This window comes from Canis lupus, chromosome 10 (genome assembly GCF_003254725.2).
Source record: "Canis lupus dingo isolate Sandy chromosome 10, ASM325472v2, whole genome shotgun sequence".
NCBI classification, from domain to species: Eukaryota; Metazoa; Chordata; class Mammalia; order Carnivora; family Canidae; genus Canis; species Canis lupus.
The window spans coordinates 31024194-31046981 of NC_064252.1; the positions used below are offsets into that span (position 1 = coordinate 31024194).

A 22788-nucleotide genomic window follows, 5' to 3' on the forward strand; every position below is an offset into this window, starting at 1 on the left:
TTTTGACTTCTGCAGGGTTTGTTTTCTGATAGATTTTCTGACTGTGTGTGTGTGTGTATGAGAGCGAGCGAGCAAGCAAGAGTTGGAAATTTATCTGTGAGAATTCTTTGATGCCAGGTTCTAAAATACATGCTTCCAGAGAGGATTTGTATTCACAGTAGTTTCAGACCAAAAAGATAGCAATGAAATTCTGGCCCCCAAATACCTGAGGATAGGTCTGACGTTAAAAACTCTCAGTAGAGACCTCTTTGTCATTGTCTTTCACCGAGACCCATTGCCAGGATAGACAGGGGTCCCAACTCTCTTCCTCTGCAAGGCTGGCTTCACTTCAAGGGCATGACTTCTAGGGGGGTTCCTGACTTAAGTCTTTGTTTCCTAACCTGCTTTTGCAAAGGCTTATAGTCCTAGTCTGTCTTTGTGTGTGTGTGTATTTGGCTCATTAAAACCCATGCTTGGGACGCCTGTGTGGCTCAGTGGTTGAACGTCTGCCTTCAACCCAGGGTGTGATCCTGGAGACCTGGGATTGAGTCCTGCATCGGGCTCCCCGCATGGAGCCTGCTTCTCCCTCTGCCTATGTCTCTGCCTCTCTCTCTGTGTGTCTCATGAATAAATAAATAAAATCTTCAAAAAAAAAAAAAAAACATGCTTCATGACACTCAAGACAGACAGGTTCCCCAGCTCAGATACTGCCTTTAGCTTGCTTACCTTTCTGGATTTGTGCTTTTTTTCTAATCAGTTTTCTTTATTGACTCTAATAATTGTCCTTATGTTCTTTTTTTTTAAGCTTTTGTCTATTTGACAGAGCATGTGAGCACAAGCAGGGGCAATGGCGAGGGAGAGGGAGAAGCAGGGTCCCCACTGAGCAAGGAGCTCAACATGGGACTCGGTCCCAGGACTCCGGGATCATGATCTGAGCAAAAGGCAGATGTTTAACCAGCACCCAGGCACCTGTCCTTATGTTCTTATCTATTCTTTTTTTCCCCTTGATGCACACACACCCCTACATTATTATTTTGATTCAGTGTTTTTAGGTGTTTTCTACCAAGATTTTGTTTTTTTCAGGATATATTGTCCCGTGTCCTGTCAGATACTGATGTCTCTGGGGGGCTCCTTAAAACTATGAATTCCCTGGTGCAACCCAAACTTAGCAAATTAGTCTTCTGAGATGGGGGCCAAGTTCATGTACTTTTTAAAAACCTCCCCAAAGGATCATGATGCTCGCTGCTACTAAGAGATAATTATTATAATGAAAACATGGTCCAAAAGCAATGGAAGCACAGCAGGAGAGCTAAATTTGGCCCGTGAAGTTGGGGAAGGCTTTATAGAGGAGGAAATTGCTTTTTACCCTTTTTAAACATTCCCTCTCATCTTCTGACTGTTGCAGTTAGTGTAAGCATCAAACAGCAGCAGCATCCCATGTATCTGTGGGCTGCTGGGGAATGTCCAGAGGCAGCCATCCTCTCACTGTGTAACAAGATTATGTGAGTTGGCCCACCTTGTGATATGAGATTCCCAGCACTGACTCATGCCTGTCCCCCCATGTGTCCATTGCATGGGCTCAGAGCCACCAGTATTCCAGCTTACAGAGCAAGAACCCACTTGTGTTCTTCTCTGGTCCTACTATGGCTATGGAGGCTATGGAGTGGGCTGAGCTGACAGATGCAGATGCAGCATAAAGGTCAGAGAACTTCAGCAAAGAGGATTCTAGGGAGGAGACAACCCTCAGAATGTTGGGTCCATTTCTTGCATGACCCCAAGCTGTACCAAACCTTGTGATGTCAGGAGAGTTTTGTGTGAATTTACTCTTCAGTAACCTGTAAACGGCTCTCACCATGGACCCCAATGAAAATTCCTAGATCCACAGGGAATGGAGATGCTCAACAGTTCATGAGGTGTGCAAATCTAGACTCAGGAAGGACTAGGTTTGAATCCCAGCTGTACCGCTTATTAATAGCATATTCACAGGCAAGGTATTTCAGTTTTTCTGAGCTTCAGTTTCTGTTTGTCAAATGGGAGGGAATATCTATCTCCTATGGTTATTGGAAAACTTATATGAAAATGTATTTTAAATACCCTGTACAGTATCTCACGGATACTTCTGTTTGTTATTTTTACTATTGCTTTTCTGGCTCTTAAAATCCCTAAGGAATAAATAGGACAAGGATTATTTTCATATTCTTTTCCTGTTTAATAAATTTGATGCCCACTCACTTTATCACACAAGTCACGACCAGATTTCCATGTCCATGCTGACCCCAGTCCACCCTCCCAGATTTAGTTCCTAGTAATAACAGTAAAAACCACAACTCATTTATTGAACAACTACTGGGCACCAATGTAGATACTTTACATATATTATCTCTATTCCTTGCAGTAACCTGCAAGTAGGTCTTGTCAGCCCCATTTGACAAAGAGCAAACTAAAGCTCAGAGGGTAAAGGACTTTGCAAGGACACAGAAGTGGCCAGTGGCTCAGCTGGGACTTGAAACCAGGACTTCAGTGTTTCCATATGTAGACAGCCTTCCCTTCACTGTGCACAGCTCTATATGATTGCTACCCTCACCTGGAATGACCTTTCACCTTTTAATCTGCCCACCAAAATCTTATTCATCCTTTAAGACCTAGCGCAAATGCCACCTTCCCTATGGGCCTTCCTCTGGCTCTCTGGGTTGTAGAGAATTAGTCTATCACCATATTTCCATGGGAGTTTTCTTAGGTTCCATTTGGGGCACAATTGACACCATCTTGTGTCTTTCATGCACATAAATGTCTCCCATGTTTATTTGCAATCTGTTCAAAGTCAGTGGTTCTATCTCATTCTTTTTTTCTTTCATAATAACTATCCGTTGCATGTCCTAGGTGTTCACTAAATGTTTATTGAATCAAAGATTAAAAATTCTATCCAGAGAGGTTGTTATTAGGTTATGTTCTTCACTGTGTTTGTCCTTAAATCTTCTTCAGTGATGCCGTACAAGTGACCGTTAGCAGAAGATAAAGTTGACCCTAGTGCCTAGCTTTGTTGACAGCCATGAAACTTCCCAAATATTGATATTCCCAAATCACAAGTTCACAGGTGAAAGCTTCTGTCTGCCTGAATTGTGTAAGTCACAGAAGTTTATTTGACTGGATTAGGTCTCCTGTTCCTTGTCTAGGTCTTTCTCTCTGGCCCCCTTCGGCTTCTTCATTCTCACCTGGCACATTATCCCAAATCTACAAAAGGTGAGTGGACAGCATGTTGAGTTCTATTAGCTCAGAGCTGCAGCTGCCCCACATACAAGCTCTTTAGAATGATGCAATGATGAGAAAGCTTGCACCTAAGTTACTAGGTCACAGCAGTCAAAAATTGCATAAGTGGAATGGAATTAGAATCTCTCGGGGGCTAAAAGGTTGTGTTTCTAACAGGTTCTGTTTCTCTGATGCCTTTCATTCAATGACACCTTAATACAGAGTTAATTGAAATGGAAAACATCAAGCACAAAAGCAAAAAGGGCTTTATAAGATGTTTATGATTTTTCCACACTTTGATTGGGCATACATTTAGAAGTCACAGGCAAACCAAAAGCTTTATGTTTGAGAAGTATGAAGAAAATATGTCCAAAATCTTTCCGTCCCTAAGAAAGAATAACAGTACCCACGGTACTGTTTATAGTAAAGTAGGTCAGAGTCCTTAGATCAAATGGAAGACCTTTTGGTACAGGTGGATTGGTGGTTGTGCCTGGGTCTATAACAGCTGTGTGGTAACTGACAGCCATAAGATCATAGACCGTCAGAACTCAGAGGGACCTTTGGGATTACTTTCTGGAAATACTTCACAAAAGTGAATGTCCAGGTCTCTGAACAATTGCACCTGGCCTGGAACTCTCATGTTGCTTATTCTAAGACCGTATGTCTGTAGTAATTGCTCAAGTGTCACAAAGATGGCCAATAATATGGGGAGAAAGCATATAGACAAATCATGGCTGTAAATGCAGGTGTTTGAGAGTCTTGAGTTACAGTCCACTGATTATCCTTATGTGACATTTTTCTTACAATTGCCTCCACTCATAATGTTATTTCCAGCTTCAGTTATGTAGAGATAGTACCAAAGACATTCTTCAAGCAACTAGATTTACACTACCTTTCTGAGTTGTCTAATACAGTAGCCATTGTTTAGTGACCCACCACTCTTACCAGATCTTTCTCTAATTCAATTTAGTTTTCAGTGAGACAGCTCTTTTCACACTGCTAATTAATTTACATAATATTTACTTAGTATACTTAATTGCAACAATAACAATGTGCATAAACAGGTTTTGGAACAACTGTAACTCATTCTTGGTTAGCACATGGCCTGATGTGCGGAAACAGGAAAGTGGAGACATCCCGAAGAACTCAGTAGACCTTGTTCTGCATGCCCTGTGCACCGGTCCATGTAACAGACTCCTGGGGGAGAGCGAGAGGGTGGGCAGGAGGCCCTCAGTATAGTGCAATCATTCCCTCCCTTTTACAGACCCAGGAAAGAAAGAAAGGTGACCTGGTCAAGTCTCATAAGCATCGTAATGGCGGACCTTCTGTCAAACATACTAATGGTATCTGGGTGTCTCCTCTGTCTATTGCTTTTAGCAGCAAGTACCTGGTCTGGTGTCTTCATGAATTTGGCCTGCTCTAACAGAAAATCATATGCTGCATGGCACATTTATTTCTCACAGTTTTGGAAACTGAGAAGTCTGAGATCAAGGCATCAAAAGATTTGGTGTCTGGTGAGGGACTGCTTCCTGGTTCATAGCTAGCCATTTATACCCTACTTTATCCTGCAGAGGGTTTTGGAAGCTTAAATGACACTGTAAGCTACGTACAAGGTTCATTGTATCCTACACTGTTTTTAAAATTAAGCTCTGAGCTTCCTGGCAGCCAAAGTAAAAATATCTATTCAGAGGGTGCATAGGTGGCTCAGTCAGTTAACCATCCAACTCTTGATTTTATCTCAGGTCATGAGTACAACTTGTACTCTCTTGCTCTCAAATAAGTAAATAAATCATAAAAAAAGTTTTTTAAATCTTCTCAGAGGACTCCTGCTCCAAAAGAATATATATTATTTCTTTTTTAGTGGACTCAAGTTAATCCTACTGTTTAGTTTGAGAGGAATTTCTCATCGGGGTCTTCCCAAAAGAAAGATTGGCCTGGTGGGCAGTGTCCTTAATAAAATCCTTGCAATAAATGCAATGGAAAGTTTCGTGTCCTTCAGGGAAAGTTGGGAAGCCAGCCAGACATGGGAGTTCAGCACAGGCCCAGGCAGTTTGGCTCAATCGTGTAGCATTCTGTGATCCCCCCTAGTCACCCATCACTGTGACCCTCTCTACCTGCCCTTTGTCAGGACTTCAATAGCATATCATGCAGGCTTAATTTCTGATAGCAAAAGAAATGAGCATTGTGTAAGTTATAGTTCAAATGAATTGAAATGGCCCTAATTTTGACTAAGAGGATAGGAAAGCTATAGCCCTCTTCAAGGGGGGTCCGCCTACACTTTTAAACTTCTGGACTTAGGGAGTATGTCATTTTTATGCAGTTCTCCTTCTCTCCCTAAGATGGATATTGTTTCCCTCCTATGATGGCTCTGAAATGTTATTCTGACATACACCATGCAGCCTGATGCCTTCTGACCTATTCATTCTTGAGCAGACTTCAGCCCTAAATAAGGAACACATGTCATCCCAGGCAGATTTTTTCGCCTGCCACTTGCTACTAAATCAGTGACCTTTTCCAGATTGAGCCTCAACAAAAGCTTTTTTATGCGGCCAGCTCACCTGAGACAGACACACTGGAGCTGCCAACCGTTCCTTTCCTGGAGGCCTCGGCACTGTAGGCTCCCTGTTCATCTGCCACTCTTTCTTCTTGCCCTGGCATTCCTCTGAGCAGAGGGAAAGATCCTTTCTCCTCAAATGTCACCTCAGCTATGCTTTTCCACCCCACTGTCTTGTCTGGTGGGCTCCAGTCCTTCCTCCCATCTCTCTTGATCCCCTCATCTATTTACTGTCAGGGTGTTTCTTAGTACCACTTGGCACTTTACCATGAATCTCTCTGTGGCCTGGCTCCTCCATTGGAATGAATGTGCCAATGAGACAGGGCCTTCAGGTTTTTGGCTTTGTTGTTATTGTTTATGACGCAGAGCCCAGAACAGTGCCTGGCACATAATCTACACTTAATAAATGAATGTTGGATAAATGAATGAGTGGATGGTTAGATGGATGGGTGGGTAGGTGGATGGATGGATGGATGGATGGATGGATGGATGGATGGATGGATGGATGAATGAGTGAATCTAGGTTGAAATGCTGGCTCCTTGTTCTGAATTATTTGCTCACCTACACACATATGCGTCCCCTCATTGGCTGTCTCCACCACTGCTCAATCATTTCTGTGACTTAGCCAAACAAAACTATTTTCTATTTTGAACTTGGAAGCCTCCATTTCAGTCTCCATCAGGAAGGATATCATAACTATTAAAAAAGCAAGGTCTTGTGCTTTGTTACTGGTGATTTAATACCATGCCAGAAGAAGACCATTAGCTAACTGTTATAGGTGTGTGGCCCTTGTTTTCCTAAGGCCAAGGAAGGACTCTCCGAGGGGACAGCAATGAGCAAGCCTAGAGAGTGACTCTGCTAGCAGAACCTCAGTGGTTTATGCGGCATGTCTGCTGTTCAGCTTCTACAGGTACTGTGTGAGTAGAGTGTGTGGAAGGACCTGAAGGAAGCCGAGGTCCATCCCTACATCCCTATCCAGCTGTTGACATCAGCAGCCTTCTTTCCCACATTGATCCTAAGCAGCTGAGAAGTACCATTTTATTAAGAAGCAAGGGTTCTGGTCTCTACACAGCTCTGCAATCTTGGGAATGTTGTCTCTCCTCTTTCTGTAACTCAGTTGCATTGGTTATGCTGTGAAAAGGTTAGACTAAATGATTACTAAGGTTGTTTCAAGTGTAGTATTTTTAGCTGTATTAGGAACTTTTATTTATAAACTGTTCTAATGTCCTTTTGAAGTCTGCCATTTAGCATGCCTCTGTTATAACACATTTCAGGCCACATACTTGGTCACATGCTTTGTCTCCTTGATGAACCTGTGGCCTTTCTAAGCGGGGAGGACCCCGTCTTGTTTATGGGTTTATCACCCAGAGTCAGACCCAGTGCCTAGTACTTGTACATTCTGTGGACAATGACTCTGCTGTTTTCCTGTGCTTGGTTACCTGTTGATTGAGTTGTAAGTATGCAGTGCAATGTCCTAAAAGACAGGTGGCTTGTGCAAAATTCATAAATCATCCATGTATAAGTTCTGAGAATCTCATCACTCTTGGGTGCCATCTCTAACACTTCTCCAATACAGAAAACTTCCTTAATCCCCTCTCCTTCTCCTTTTATCTTCATCCCAGAAAACCACCACCTAGGCTTTGAGGTCACACTTAGATCCCAGCTCCATTATTAGCCTATGGGAAACTGGGCTACATGCATTTATCTCTGAGCCTCAGGTTTCTTACCTGTAAATGGGAATAATACCTTGCGGGCTTGGTCACAGGATTAAATGGCCTCTTAGCACAGTGTCAGTGTCAAACAAGACTAAGCAATGTTAATTATTCCCTCCAGGGCTCAATTCCTCAGAGTTTTCCCAGCTAACACTTGGTGATTGTTCCTTAGACACTATAGGATGTGATACCTCCTGGAACATCTGTACTCCCTTTTGCAAAATAGACTATAAAATGCTAAAAGTCTAGGAGCATCCAGGAACCAACTAAATAAAGTGTGTACTCCTTTTTTTAGCCTAATGTCCTGAAAATAATAGATGCTTAATTCATGCTATGTTCAGGCAGAGGAGACCACACATAGGAAGGAAGGGCACCTGCACCACGTGGCCCTGGTTGCAGATCTTCTCTCTGCTTCCATCTCCTTATTTGAATGAAAAGTTTGGCCCAGGGATGTCTGGGTGGGTAGCTCAGCGGTTGAATGTCTGCCTTTGGCTCAGGTCGTGATCCCAGGTTCCGAGATCAAGTCCCGCACTGGGCTTCCTGCAGGGAGCCTGCTTTTCCCTCTGCCTATGTCTCTGCCTCTCTCTCTCTCTCTCTCTGTCTCTCATGAATAAATACATAAAATCTTAAAAAAGAAAGAAAGAAAGAAAAGAAAGGAAAAGAAAGAAAAGAAAAGAAAAGAAAGAAAAGTTAAGTTTGGCCCAAAATATTCCCCAAGGCCCTTGAAGCAGCTCTGATATCCTGGGCCATGAAACTGCAAAGGGGTCTTGAGGGGGTTGAGGTTTAAGAGTACAAAAAGCCTCATCATTGATGCAGGGGTTTCTTTAGACACAGAGGGGTGGGCTTTTCTACAAGACACAGTTTTCTTGCATGAACACTTGTCCTCAGCTCATGAACAGACAAGCATGTGGTTTGGGGCTCAGCTTCCCTGCAGCAGTGAGCTGCTGTGGTCAGCATATTGTTTCAGGGGAAGATTGGCAACTGATCTGTCTCCTGCAAGGGTATATATCACAACCAGGCACTTCAATCCAAAGTTAGTGAAAGAATATGGAGACCTTGGTTTTTCACCAACGATCTTAAGGGAGCCAGTTAGGAACCTCGCCATAGATAGAGCATCTTGTGGATGAAAGGTGGTGGCAGTGGTAACGAAGGGTGGTGAGTGTGGGCTTTAGAGTCAAGACTGCCTCACTGCAAATTTTAGACTGAGAAAGAGTCAGTACGTTGACAGTCTGGAGTCCTTACCTTTAGATTCCCCATTGGCTCTCCTTGACGCAGTACCACATGGCAGCCTTCTGCTGTTATACAGGGGACACTCCTCTGGCTTCTCGCTTCTTTCTTCAACAGCAAAGCATTGGGGGGCTCAACATTCTGCCTTGGTCTTCTTTCCATTAGCCTCTCCTTCTCCTGAGCTCATGCTCCCAAATACCATTTGTGTGCCATGACATGCAGATCTGCAGCTGGGAGCACAGGCTGAATTTAGGCAAAGTAAGAACTCTTAATTCCACCCAAATTGTGGTATATCCATGCTTTGGAATACCGCTCAGCAGTATAAAGGAGTGCAAGGTCAATGCATGTAACGACTTGGGCAAATTTCAGAAACACTGCTAATACAGAAAGTCAAACATGGAAAGCTCAGTGCTGTTGTATGACTGTGATTCTGTTTATGTGTAATCCTGGAAAAGGCTGAACTGAACCATAGTGTGACAGAAATAAAATCAGCAACAGTTGCCTGGAGCACCCTCAGTTCAGGAAAGTAGATCACCTGTAGAAGGGCCACAAGGAAATGTTAGGGTGTCGGAACCAGTCTGTATCTTGCTGGTGATGGTGGGTATGTGACTGCACACAGATAACCAAAGTTTTGTTAAACTACAGATCGTTGAGCTTATCGAATTTCACAGTACTTCAGAAAACCTTGAGGGAAAAAAGAAATGACTTCATAGTTTGTGGTCTAAGCAACTGGGGAGATAGAATGAGCTGCTGTTTTCTGACATGGGTAGCCCAGGTGGAAGAGTAGGTGTGGAGGAGAAGGATCGAGAGTTCCATGTGGGATGTCCCAAGTCCCAGATGCCTATGAGATGTCCCAAGCAGAGAAGTCAGATGGGCAGGCGAATTTGCGATTCCGGAACTCAGTGTAGAAGTCAGACTGGGATATAAATTCGAAGTTATCAGCATGTGGGCAGTATTTAAAGCAGTGGCGTGGAGGGAGGTCCCCAGGGACACAGCAGGTGGACAGTAGGCTGGAGAACTCTGGGGATTGAGTGAGGCCTCGGCACCCTGGCATCTGTGGGGAAGACTCCGTGGGATAAACTGTGATTGACATAGACTGAGTATTACTTCCGTGGTCACTACATCGTTGTCAGCTTTTGTGTTGGTGAAATTCGCCAAACTTCAAACAATTAGCCATTTTTAAATGTGTGAGTCAGCAGTGTTTTGTTGTTGATAGTGTTATGCAGCTGTCACCTCTCTCTAGTTTCAAGACACTCTCGTCACCCCACAAGAACACCCCCGTACGCAGCAAATAATCGCTCCCCACCATCCCTCCCTCTGTGTCCCGTTAACCACTGACCTACTTTCTCTTTGTGAATTTGCCTACTCTAGATCTATAAAAGGAATCGTACAGTATGGGGTCTTTTGTGTCCGGCTTCTTTCATGAGGCATAACATGAACGAGGTTCAGCCAAGTTGTAGCACGCATCAGTACTTCGCTCCTTTTTATGGCCAAGCACCTTATTTTGTTATTATTCCATGTCTCCCCACGATGACTCCAGAGCACATGTGGGAATTCTTGCCTGAGAACTTGTCTCTCCTCATCCACTTTACCTGGCTGCACTTTCCTCCTCCTCCCTGTGCTGATTTGACTTGTTTTAGGAGGCAAGTCCCACCTCCTCAGAGACTTAACCCACCCCCGGCATACCTCTTTTGTATCCCCCAAGACACGTAGGTAATTTCATAGTGTTGCCTTTACCACCTCTCTCCCAGAGCCTGATTGGCTCCAGACATAGGGTAACTTGTTGTTGTCCCCACAGTACCGTTCCCAGCAGGGAGAGAGCACTTCAGTGCTCTCCAGAGTACATGGCACCCTGGGAGACCCCGGGTTAGGAGAGCAGCAGAGTCTGCCCCCATTCCTCCATTCCCCATCCCCTTAGTAGATCACAAGCACCTCACCTGGGCTGAGGGTACGGATGGCCCTCAGCTCAGGTCTGCCACCTGCACACAGGTCCCTCAGAAGGCGTTTGCTGAGCGTGATGTGTGTCTGCAGCCCTCACCTCTCTGCTCATGCATGTCTCCAATGGGCTATTTCTAAAAGAAAGAAAGAGAGAGAGAAAAGAGGAAGGAGCGAACGAATGAATGAATGAAAGAGAACACTCTGATCACACTGACCTCACTGACCATAGCTGGGGCTGTTCACACTGTCTTCCTTGCAGATGGTGCCCGGTGTCATGGGACCAGATGGTCCCGCCTGCCTCAGACCCTTCAGCTGTGCCCCTGCTTGTCCTGCACGGAGCAGCGTCCTTACCCTGGGCAGGTCTGCCTGCCAACTGCAGTCTCCTCCCCCACCTCCTCTGTGTGGTCTGTGTGTTGGCCATGCTGGCCGTTAGTCCCTTGAGCAGTAGTTCTTCCTCCTGACACCAACCAGTGCTCCACCTCTCTGAAGACACCAAGGGGACATCCCACAATTCAAATCTGACATTACTACCCAGAGTTGGCATCAGACCCCATGGGCTTATGGGCTCCGTCCTGCAGGACTGCCTGCACTTCAGACACCAGGCATGAGTATCAGGCCCACCGGATTACCCACATCTCCATTCGACTTGGCCCCCGAGTCAGGACCTCCCACAGCCCCTCTCCTCGCGTAGGTTTGCTATTTGCTAGATCACAGGACTCAGGAGCCCACTTTACTTACTACTAGTGGTTGATTATAAAGACTACAAAACAGGAACAGCCAAGTGGAAGAGATGCCTAAGGCAAGGTGGAGGGAGGCGTGTGGAGGGGCCATGCTGTGCTGAGTGCACCACCCTTGAGCACCCTGAAGTGTTCACCAACCCATAAGCTCTCTGAATCCCATCATGTAGGGTCTTTATGGGGGTTTCATTAGGTAATCATGGTTGATTAAATCATGGTCATTTGTAATAAACTCAGTCTCCAGCTCCTTTCCCCTCCCTAGAGGTTGGGCAATGGGGTGAAATTCCCAAGCTTCTAATCAAGACTGGTCTTTCTGGCAGCCAGCCCCCATGTAGTGCTCTTGGGGCCTACCAAGAGTCACCTCATTATAACAAAAGATGCTCCTAACACCCTTCCCACTCAGGAAATTCCAAAGCTTTTAGGAATTCTGTGCCAGAACCAGAGACAGAGACCAGGTATCTTTGTGTGATGCATCCTTCGCCCTGTCAAGCTTCCTGCTGCAAGGTCTTAACACACACTGTCTCTCTACCTTGGTGCTCTTCCCATCTTCCTTTAGATTGCGATCGGATCTTTCTTTGTTCAGATCACCTTCTTGGCTGACTTCCCCTCTTAACAGACCCTGGCAGCACTCAGACCTCTGACCTCACTCCCCCAGACCTTCCAGAGTCACAGTTTCACACTTGTTGATTGGTGTAATTGTTTAGTGACCTTGCCCTATGTCATGGGCTGAATTATGCCCCCCAGAATTCATATATTGAAGTTCTAACCCCTAATACCTCAGAATGTTAATTGCCTTTGGAGAGAGCGTTTTTTTAGAGAGGTCATGAAGTTTGCATGAGGTCATTAGGAAGGGCCCTAATGTGATGTGACCACTGTCCTTATAAGAAGAGATTAGAACACAGACACACACGCAGAGGGATCCCATGAAGACACAGGGAGAAGGTGGTTATCTACAAGTCAAGGAGAGAAAACTCAGAAGAAACAACTCTGCCAACACCTTGATTTGGGACTTCCAGCTTCCAGGACTTTGAGGAAATAAATTCTGGCGCTGCAGCCACCCCATCTGTGGTACTTGTTACAGCATCCCTAGCAAGCGTATCTGTCCTCCAAGGCTGTAAGCTACACTGAGGGCAGGGACTGTCTCATGATTCACCCACTCTTGCATCCCCATGGCCCAGCCTGGTGCTTAACCAATATGTATTCAATAAGTATTTGCTAAATGGACAAGTGATTGACCTCATGGCAATGAGAGAACTTCAAAATATGAAGTTTCATTAACCTGACACTGAGTGGTCCAGACTGGTGGTGATCCTCTAGTGTTTTAGTATCTCTGTTCCAAACTTCCTCTGTGTCTTCCCTCATTGAATGAGCATCCCTACATCTCTATAATCTGCCCGAGGGCCAGTCATAAGAAGACAGATTTGGTCCTCATGCTTTCTGGCTGCTTCTAAGCCACATTGAGGCATCTACTGGCCACTTCCGCCTTCCAGGCCATGTTTCAAAGAATAAAGTTTGCTGTGTCAGGCCGCTGCTTATGTAGACTATCAGCAAGTAATAATGCTATAATCTCAGGAATACTGTAGGGGAAAAATTGAGTAATAGCTACAGAAGACCCAGAAATGTTTGCTAATGATGGTAATACTTAAAGTTGAACAGTAGTTTATAGTTTACAACATTTTATTTCACTCTTGAAACCATATAGTGGAAATAGGATGGATTTTTACCATCATCTATTTTATTTATTTTTATATATTTAAATTCTATTTAGTTAACATATAGCGTATTATTAGTTTCAGGGGTAGAATTTAATGATCCATAAGTTGCATACAATACCCAGTACTCATCACATCATGTGCCCTCCTTAATGCCCATCACCTAATTACCCCATCCCCCCACCCACCTCCCCTCCAGCAGCCCTCAGTTTCCAAGAATTAAAAGTCTTATAATTTGCCTCCCTTTCTGTTTTAATCTTATTTTTCCTTCCCTTCCCTGATGTTCATCTGTTTTGTTTCTTAAATTCCACTATGAGTGAAATCATAAAGTATTTGTCTTTTTCTCTGAGACTTCTTTCATTTAGCACAATACCCTCTAGTTCCATCCACATTATTCCAAATGGCAAGATTTCATTCTTTTTTGATGGCTGAGTAATATTCCATTGTATATGTATAATGTGGTATATATGTATATACCACATCTTCTTTATCTGTTCATCTGTTGATGGACATATGGGCTCTTTCCATATTTTGGCTACTGTGGGCATTGCTGCTATAAACATTAGGGTGCATGTGCCCCTTCGAATCACTATTTTAAAGAAATAAAAACTAAAGCTCAAAAAATCAAGTAGTTTTGGTCCAGGACACACAGTTACTACAAATGACATTTGAACAATGACAGGGTTAGGAGCCCTACCCCCCACCACCACCACCACCACCCTACTCAGTTGAAAAATCCACATATAACTTTTGACTCCCTCAAAACTTACCTACCTGTTGACTAGAAGCCTTAGTGATAATGTGAACAGTTGATGAGCACATATTTTGTATGTTATATGTATTATATACTGTATTCTTATAAGCAAGTAAGCTTGAAAAAAGGAAATATTAAGAAAATAAGAGAAAATGCATTTATAGTACTGTATTCATCAAAAAAAAAAAATCCACAATGTGTAGGTGGACTTGCACGTTCAAACCCATGTTGTTCAAGGGTCAACTATAATTGGAAAAGCCAGAACTTCTCTGGTGGTCTGAGAATCCTACAAACAAGTGCTTTTTCCTGCAGACCCAGTAGGAAAAGTGAGATAATTTCTCCGAGGCAGTGTTACCAGTGAGACAAAGGAGTGTCCGTGAACAAAGTATCAGAAAGATGCCAACAAATTGTGTTTTTTAAAAAAGGATCCAAGCAGTCCACGGATAGAAGTTGTAGCTGGATCCGGGCCAGCTCTGCTCCCCTGGCTGGGGCCTCATCTGAGAGGTGACAGCAGCCAAGCGTCCTGGGAGTCATTGTGATAAAAGCAGCCTTGGAAGAGAGCCCAAAGGCTGGCCCTGAGTTCCTTTTCAGTTTTTCCCATTTCCAAAGACCAAAGTTCAGGGAAGGAAGAAGAGAGAAATCATTATTTGCGATCGAGCAGGAGTTTTTAAACCATAAATTAAGTTAATGTGGGCCCGCTTGGGACTGACTCGAGAGGGTGGGTGGGGACTTGCTCTTGCATCGTGGCAGATGGAATCGTTATCTGGACCTTTATTGGATTGTAGACTCTGTTCTGAGCCTCGGGCTGTCCTTCTGTTCTCTCTGGGTACCCCTGGGTAGGAAAGTGCTCCAGCTCAGTGCCCTGGGATTAATGCTGAAGGAAATTAGTCTCAGAGCACCTGATGGACAGCAGAGGACTCTGCAGTATTCTGGACCTACAGCCCCTGGTGGCAGCACAGGCAGGAACAGCTGTGCAGCTCAAATAATCCTTGGCCAGACTTTCTACCCATTTTCTCCTGTCCTTTGGAGTTTTTCACATGGTGGTATTTAGGGCAGGAGATGCCTTGCAGATTGTTCCTAACAATGAGTGTAGGTATGGAAACACAGGCTTTTAGGACGCCTGGGTGGCTTGGTGATTAAGCATCTGCCTTTGGCTTAGGGCATGATCCCAGGGTCCTGGGATTGAGTCCCTCATCAGACTCCCTGCAGAGAGCCTGCTTCTCCCTCTGCCTATGTCTCTGTCTCTCTGTGTATCTCAAGAATAATAAATAAATAAATAAATAAATAAATAATCTTAAAAAAAAAAAAAGGCATTTGCAATCAAGACACCTGAATAGAGCCCAACTTCTGGGATCCCAACCACTTGTCCTTGACAAGTGATGTATCTTCTCTAAACCTCAGTTTTCCTTCCAAACAATACAGATAAGCACCACACCCACCTCATGGGGTTGTTGTAAGGTACTCTGAGACAACGCATGGAAAGCACGTATCCCAGTGCCTGGACAAAGTGCTCACAAAAAGGGGGCTGCCCTGAGAAAAACAGGCTCCCATCACAGGGCAGCTGTGTGCACACATATACAGTGCAAGTGGAAAAAGAATGTGTATGGGGACAGTACAGCCTGAGGGGATACTGAGAAAGGTCCTTTGGGCTTTACAGTAAAGCGAGCTCACAGGTTGGAAGGGAGCTTTGAGATCATCAAATCTAATACAGAAACCCTTCTCCCACAGCATAACGGCTGGGTGACCTCCCACTGCAGAGGTCCCCAAACCTGCCATACATGAGAATTAATGGAGCTGTCTTTGCAGAGAAGGCCCCTAGCCTACCCCGGAGGCTAGGGAGGTTAGAGGTGGGGCCTGGCCAATGATAGCTAACCCATTTGAGAAGTTCTTTGTAGAGATCATAAAATCCAGAAGGCAAGGACTCTCTTGTCTTCAGTGCTGTGTCTCCAGCAGTTGACACAGCCCCATGCACAGTAGGGTCTTGGTGAATACCTGCTGGATGAGGGCTGAATCGTGCAGCCTCTTCCAGAACCATGCCAGTGTTCAGAAGCTGCTCCCTAGAAAGGCAGCTGGTTTCCATCTTGGTGAACTCTCATGGAACTCTTGCAGTCTTGCTTTTAAGAAGCAAAATCTGTCTTCCTCCAATCTTCACTCATTCAGCCTAATTCTACCTTCTAGAGTGACACAGATTCTAATTCCTCTTAGAAGGGATTATCTATCAGCTATCGAGGTCAGCAAGGATGGGGTCTTTATCTCTAAATGAAACCGAGGTTGCCTGAACAACAATTCAGAACAGGGGCACTACCCCCTGGGCAACCAATGATTGACGACTGGGAGTACATGGGTTCTGACTCAAGGCCATGCAGTATGAACCTGAGACACATGAACCTGCTCAAGATCTCAGTGAAGCCCCCTGAAATAGATACCTTTACCATTTTCCAGAGGTGGAAACTGAGGACCAAAGTATTTACTCAGGATTACCAGTCAAATGTAGGAGAGCTAAAATTTGAACCAGGTGAGAATTATATTCACGCTCCAGGAAAGAAGGCGTAACCAAGTCGGAGAAACTGATGAGTAGAAAACACAGCATAGAGTCGGCAGTAGAGTCCCAGGACTAGGTGTTGTGTCCCTAAGTCCCTCATCCCCCTTCTCTGGCTCCACCTGTATAAGGCAGGTGGCCCCAGAGTGAGTACTCAGATCTTTGCTGAGCCTATGAATTTCTGTGATCCCAGAGTGCATTTAAGTGAAACATGCAGGTTCAGAAACAGTCCTTTTCAACCCATTCAGAGTTGCTTAAATACCCTTTTGTGTGGCATCTTCTAAGGGGATGCTTGATTATTCCGCACCCAGTAGCCAGGGGCAACCAGGGCAGGCTCGCAGCAGTTCTTTCAGGATGTTTAGTAAACGGCAATGTGATAGTATATGTTTTCCTTGTTATTAGCCATCCTGCACCCAGACATGCACTGAATGATACTATTAAAGGCTTTTCTATTTTAAAATAGCTTATTAGAATAAATATGAGGTTGGAAAGTCATTGTTGCTTTCTCTGCTGATACCCCAGACAGCCCCTGGTTATAACATTTTAATATTCACCTGCTGGTATAAGCAGAGCTGTTTGATATGCAGCAGTGATTGGCAGATTCTCTGTGCATCCAGGAACTTTCCTGGTGGTGGGGATACGGAGACAGCCCTAGGAGCATCTGTGATCAGAGCTAGAACTACCTGTCTCTGGTGTTTATTACCTGGGGAGATTAACCTGTAAGCATCCACCTCCATCCTATTCAGATAGAATTCATCACTTCCAGATGGGCTAGGATGGTCGATGACAGATAGTACTTCTTTTTCATCCATCCATCCACACTATATGGGGGCCTGGGAGCATTAAGCTTTTTAATCAAGGAAGCAAAATTATCAAATTTGCACTTGCAGAATATTTCTTTGTGGGCAGAATGGAACAGCAAGGCTCCCCTGAGGGAAAGGTGATCAAGTGTGATCTGCCAAGTAATCTAGGAAGGAGAGACGGGTTGAGGGGGTGACAGACAGGGGAGGGGACGAGTTTGAGAAATAGCAGATAAAATCTGTGGGATTTGGTTATGGCAGGGATGTGACAAGCAAGGATTTAAGAGCAGAAGCTCTGAAAAGCAGTCTGAGCTGGGATGGAGGTGGGTGATTAACTTCCTGTCGGTGGTATTTGAGGCCACTGGAGTAGATCCTGTCACCCAGGGATAAAACGTAGAGCAAGAAGAAAAGGGGGCTAAGGACGGGAGTTGGGGAACACCAGCATCCAAGGGGAGGCAGAAAAAGAATATCTGGAGGGAAGAAGACAGCCAAGGGACTAGTGTCACCGAAGCTGACAGGGCTTCAGAAAGTCGCAGGGGGTCAGGGCAAAGGCCAACAGGACAGGGTAGGGACAGTGGGGCCAGATTTCGCCGTGTCGAGTCTGTGCAGCTAGCGTCAGCCCTTGAAGAGAAATCTCAAACACCAGGCACAACGACCATCATCCAGAAGGAAGCATCTACCTGAAGGTGAGCGCTTAACCTCTGTCACCTGATCTGCACATCCGTTCTTGTAGGCAAGGGGATAGATTCTCTTCTTGCCATTTTGCAGTTAAAAAAACAAAACAAAACAAAACAAAAAAACAAAGCAAGGCTCAGAAAAAGTAAGACCTCCACCAAGCCATGAGGAGCTAAGGCTAGAACCCACGTCAGTCTGGGTTACAATCCGTTTGTGTCTATAATTCACCACGCCGCCTCCTCCTAGCTGGTGGGCGATGCCCAGCCCGCCCCGTCCGTGCCCGGTGTGCCACACGGAAGCCTCCCCAGGGCCCGCTCCTGGGGCCTCACCACCCCCCACCCCGAGCAGAGCCCTGCCTCGAGCCAAAAGCAGTGGAAGGAGGGAGCGAGGGGGGTTCCCAGCCCGGAGCCATCCGTCTGCTGGCTGCTGACACCGACACCAGGGCCCCAGCAGAATAGCAAGCTTGTTCGCTCTTGTCTGGCTGTTAGTGGTGATGTATGAATAAGCAAAGAAGACAGCTTCATTTTCATAAGTTAACTTGTGCCTCGAGTAAGGGAGACAGGGAACAGTGCACTTAATCATAACCACAGGGCCGCCCAGAAAACAATGACAAAGCCGTTTCTGTTAGTCACGGTGTTTTATTATAATAACTCCTAAGAAGACGAGACAGTGCGGAATGCTGAGGGAGGGGGTGCGCCAGCAGCCCATGGCCCCCCCACCCCCACCCCAGGAGGAGTCCCCTGGGACTCGCCTCTTCACGGGACAGCAGGCCTCATGTGCTAGCATCACCCAGGCTGAAGCTGTCGACTTTGACCTCTGGAGACCAGATGATGCCGCCTGGCTGCTGAGCTGGGGTTGGCATGACCTGTCTCATGCACTGTCACCAGGGAGCAGCAGGGCCTCTGCGGAGAGGGGTGTTGGGAGGTAGCACTGTTATCAGGGAGGCCTGGGAGTGTGGAGGGCGGTGTCGATGGGGCAGGTCTAGCCCATCGTGCAGCAAAGGATGCGGCAGGCGACCCCCGGGAGGCGCCCGGCCGGTCCCCCACCGTCCCCCACAGAACCCATTACTTCCTGCCCTCCACTCCTCCGACGTACTGCTGTTTCTATTGCTGTGCGTACCAGCTGCTTCAGAAGTGTTTCTCTGCCTCTTCTTCTAGCTGCCTGTTAGGGTGAGGGCCGTGTTTTATCTTTGATTCCTTGGTTTGTTGTGTGCTATCTGACACAGCAAAGCCTCAGCCGATTGCTAAACTAAACCAAAGTCGTAGGCAGAGAAAGGACCTAGGCAGCTAAGAGGAGCCAGGGAGATGGCCGAAGCCACAGACGCCTCCTGAGTGCAGGCGACCGGGATAGAACCAGGGCCAGGGAATTCTGGGTGTAATGATAAGAGCAAATACCTCCTGAACAGTTTTACTAGTTTTCCAGGCATTGTTAAGTTGCAACATTTGAATAAGCAAAAAAGCACAAAATTAACTTGTGCCTAGAGAAAAAAAAATTCTAAGATATATCCTATGTGTTAACGTCACTTTATAAATAAATGAATGAAGAAACAGGCACCAAGAGGTTAGGTAACTTGTTTGAAGTCACACAGCTAATAAGTAGAGGAGCTGGGGTTTGAACCTGGGCAGTCTGGCTCTAGGATTCATTTTCTTCATCACTTCACTGTCCTTAAGAAGCATAACACTGGGGGCGCCTAGATGGCTCAGTGGTTGAGGGTCTGCCTTTGGCTCAGGTCATGATCCTGGGGTCCTGGAATGGAGTCCCACATCCGGCTCCCTGCAAGGAGCCTGCTTCTCCCTCTGCCTGTGTCTCTGCCTCTCTCTGTGTCTCTCATGAATAAATAGATGAAATATTTTTTAAAAAATAGAAGTAGAAGAAGAGGAAGAAGTGTAACACTGGAGGCTGCCACTGAATTCTGGTGGTTTGTGGGTGGGATTTAGATTCCAGTTTATTTTGTGTTAAGGGTTCCGCACGCGAGCCTCACCCCAGACCAAACCTGGGACACAGCTTCCAGACCTGGTTCAGTAATTCTCAGACTTCAAGGTGCTCTCCAATTACCTGGGCTTTTTGTAATGCAAATGACTAGACCCAATGACTAGAATCCTGTGTGGTGCATTGGGGCCTGGAAAGTACTGAGTGCTCTGTAAGTGATAATCTATTTTTTTTCTATATTTATTTATTGGAATTCAATTTGCCAACATGATAAGCTATTTTTAACTAGCATCACCCAAGCTCACCTGGAAGCTTCAGAAAGAGCATTTTGCCCTCCCTTCATTCACCAAGATCGATGCATGCTCCCACTCAGCTCTGTGCAGCAAATCTGGCATCTTCCTCACCCGTGTGGAAAACTGCAGAAGTGTAGTGATGACACCTGGAAGCACCTCTACACTGGTTGCTTTGCTGAAGGCTTGAACTCAAGGTCACAATCTCCAGAGAAGGAAGGCTCTGCATGGTTAATCTCAAGTCGTGTTCACCAAATTCCCTGTCTCTCACTTTGCACCTGGGCTGCATTTCTCATGATCATCGCAAACAACTCTTTTAACACATGCCAGCCCTCTTTAGGGTCTAAAAAAAAATTCCTTAATTAGCATCATGATAGCGGTAATTTTAATATCCACTGGTTGGGAAAATGCAAAATAATAAACAACTACTGAGCCTTTGTTTTGCTTTTTTAGACAGATCCATTAGCTGCTCTGTCAGTGATTAAAATTAGTAGCCTGGGTTTTGTGAGTGGGCTTGTGAAGCCCCTGAACAGTTTGGAGCATTAGGGGCTAGAATGTATTGAGTGCTGTAAAAGTGATAGCTATTTTTAACTATAATCATCCAAGCTCATCTGGAAGCTTCAGAAAGAGAGCAAGCCCATCCATGAGGGTTTCTTTGGAGGTCATCCAGCATAACAGTTAGGTCCTTCTAGAATTTTAACTGTGGTCAGGGTTTTGGCATGATGCCTATCTACAGTAAGTCCTCTAACTTGCAGTAATAAGGTAACATTTTGCTCTTACTTTTTTTTACCTCTAAATTGGTTTGGTATCTGGGAATATGGGGTTAATATCATCTATTAATTCTCTCATGCCTCCACACTTCTAAATAAGAATTCTGGGAGAATGTGTCAATCTCGGTGAATGAGGGGAGGGCAAAATGCTCTGCAGCTTCAAAGATGTGAGAATACTAATATACTAACATTATGGGTCCCGCAGTCGGGAGGGGTTTACCCACTGGATGTCATATATTTAGCAGACATTTATTAGCACCTGTTAGTGTGTTGGATGCTACTCAGTCCTTGCTGTTGGACTAAGGTAGAAGTGGATATTTACAAATGAGGTGTGGATGTGCCCAGTGTGTCACCCACGCTGCCTTTGACAAGGCATAAGTCAGCTGATGGCAAAAAAATGCCAGGAGGAAGTGCTAAATAGAGCTGTCTCCCGTCTCATGTGTGAGCAAAGGTAAAGATCCAGACTTAGTGGTGTTCATAGATGTCTTTGTGCTGGAGATGCCCTGGAAGGGATTCCGGGCAGGAGTTGGCCGAGGGTAAGGGCAGTTCCCGCCAAGCAAGAGCCATGTGAGCAAGAGCCAGAAGGGAGCCAGAATGCAAACAACAAAACTGTACATTTTCATTTGGCAGGAATAAAGTGTGGCTACTTAGAGAAAGCTTCTGAGGAAGTAGACTGGGGCAGAACACTATGCATAGAATGTGAGAATACAAAATTTGGACTTCAGGTAGCTGAAGATTACCTTACCTAAAATTCAGGTGGCCACCTGAGTTCAATGAAAGATCATTCCCCTTTTGTCATTTCTTTCTTTCTTTTTTTTTTTTTTTAAGATTCTTATTTATCTGAGACAGAGAAAGAGTGAGAATACAAGCAGGGAGGAGGGTCAGAGGGAGAGGGAGAAGCAGACTCCCTGCTGAGCGGGGAGCCCAATGCAGGGCTCGATCCCAGGACCCCGAGATCATGATCTGAACTGAAGGCAGACACTTAACTGAGCCACCCAGGCTGCCCCCATATTGTCTGAGCATGCGACACCCTTCATTACACCGAACCTGTGGTCATTAGTAATTATGAACCAGCTCCCCTAAGGACTCTGCAGCCCCTCCACACCCCAACCTCCGTGCGAGGTTATCACGTGAGCTCTGTAATGAGGTCCCAGCATCAGGACGTGGCACACAGGTTTCTCTGCTAAGGACAGCCTGCCTTTCAGATTTCACTGTTCTATATGAATATCCCAAGCTTGTTGTGTGTGGAATTGATTGGCTCTTGCACTTCCTGAATTGGTGATGGGTTTTTCTGAGGGATTCTACAAGTTTTAGATGGGATCATATACAATGACAAAGTGGGTGGTAGTATTTTTCTCATGCCTCTAATTTATGTATTTGTGCTGAGGTGATGATTTAGATAAGAGCTCGATAAATTGATCAAATAAATTACACCAAACCCACACACCATCGTTTCAGGGAACTGTCATCACACCAAGGAGGTTCTATATCACCCAGCATGGTGTACCGGGAGAAACACTGTGTTTTTCTTAACATGCTGCTGGGCTTTTATTTGGTCAGAAAGGTCTTTATTTCTCAGATTGGCCAATAACATAAAGATTTTAGCCCCCAAAGACATCGGTTCACTGCGGAAGACAAGGATTATGAGTCATGTGACCTTTAGCAAGTTAAACTGTCCAAGCCTCAGTTTCTGCTCCTAGAACATGGGGATTTTCAATTCCTACCTCAAATGCTTATTGTAAAGGCAAGTAAGACTGCACCGAGATGGTGGAAGGAATCTGGGTGTCAGACAGATACTGAATTATGTGCCAGCTCCACCACCTGTCATGTACATCACAGTCCGGGCGAACTTCGGTTTCCTGGTCTGTAAAATAGTTGATAGTAGGCCCAAGGGAATACTTCCTGCAAGTTACACAATAGGGTTG

General features: G+C 45.3%; 1 protein-coding gene across 1 annotated transcript in view; it reads left to right on the plus strand.

Moving 5' to 3' along the window:
- Nucleotides 1-22788, plus strand: part of LARGE1 (LARGE xylosyl- and glucuronyltransferase 1) — a 478727-nt gene that overhangs the window by 337734 nt on the left and 118205 nt on the right. The window lies entirely within an intron of this gene.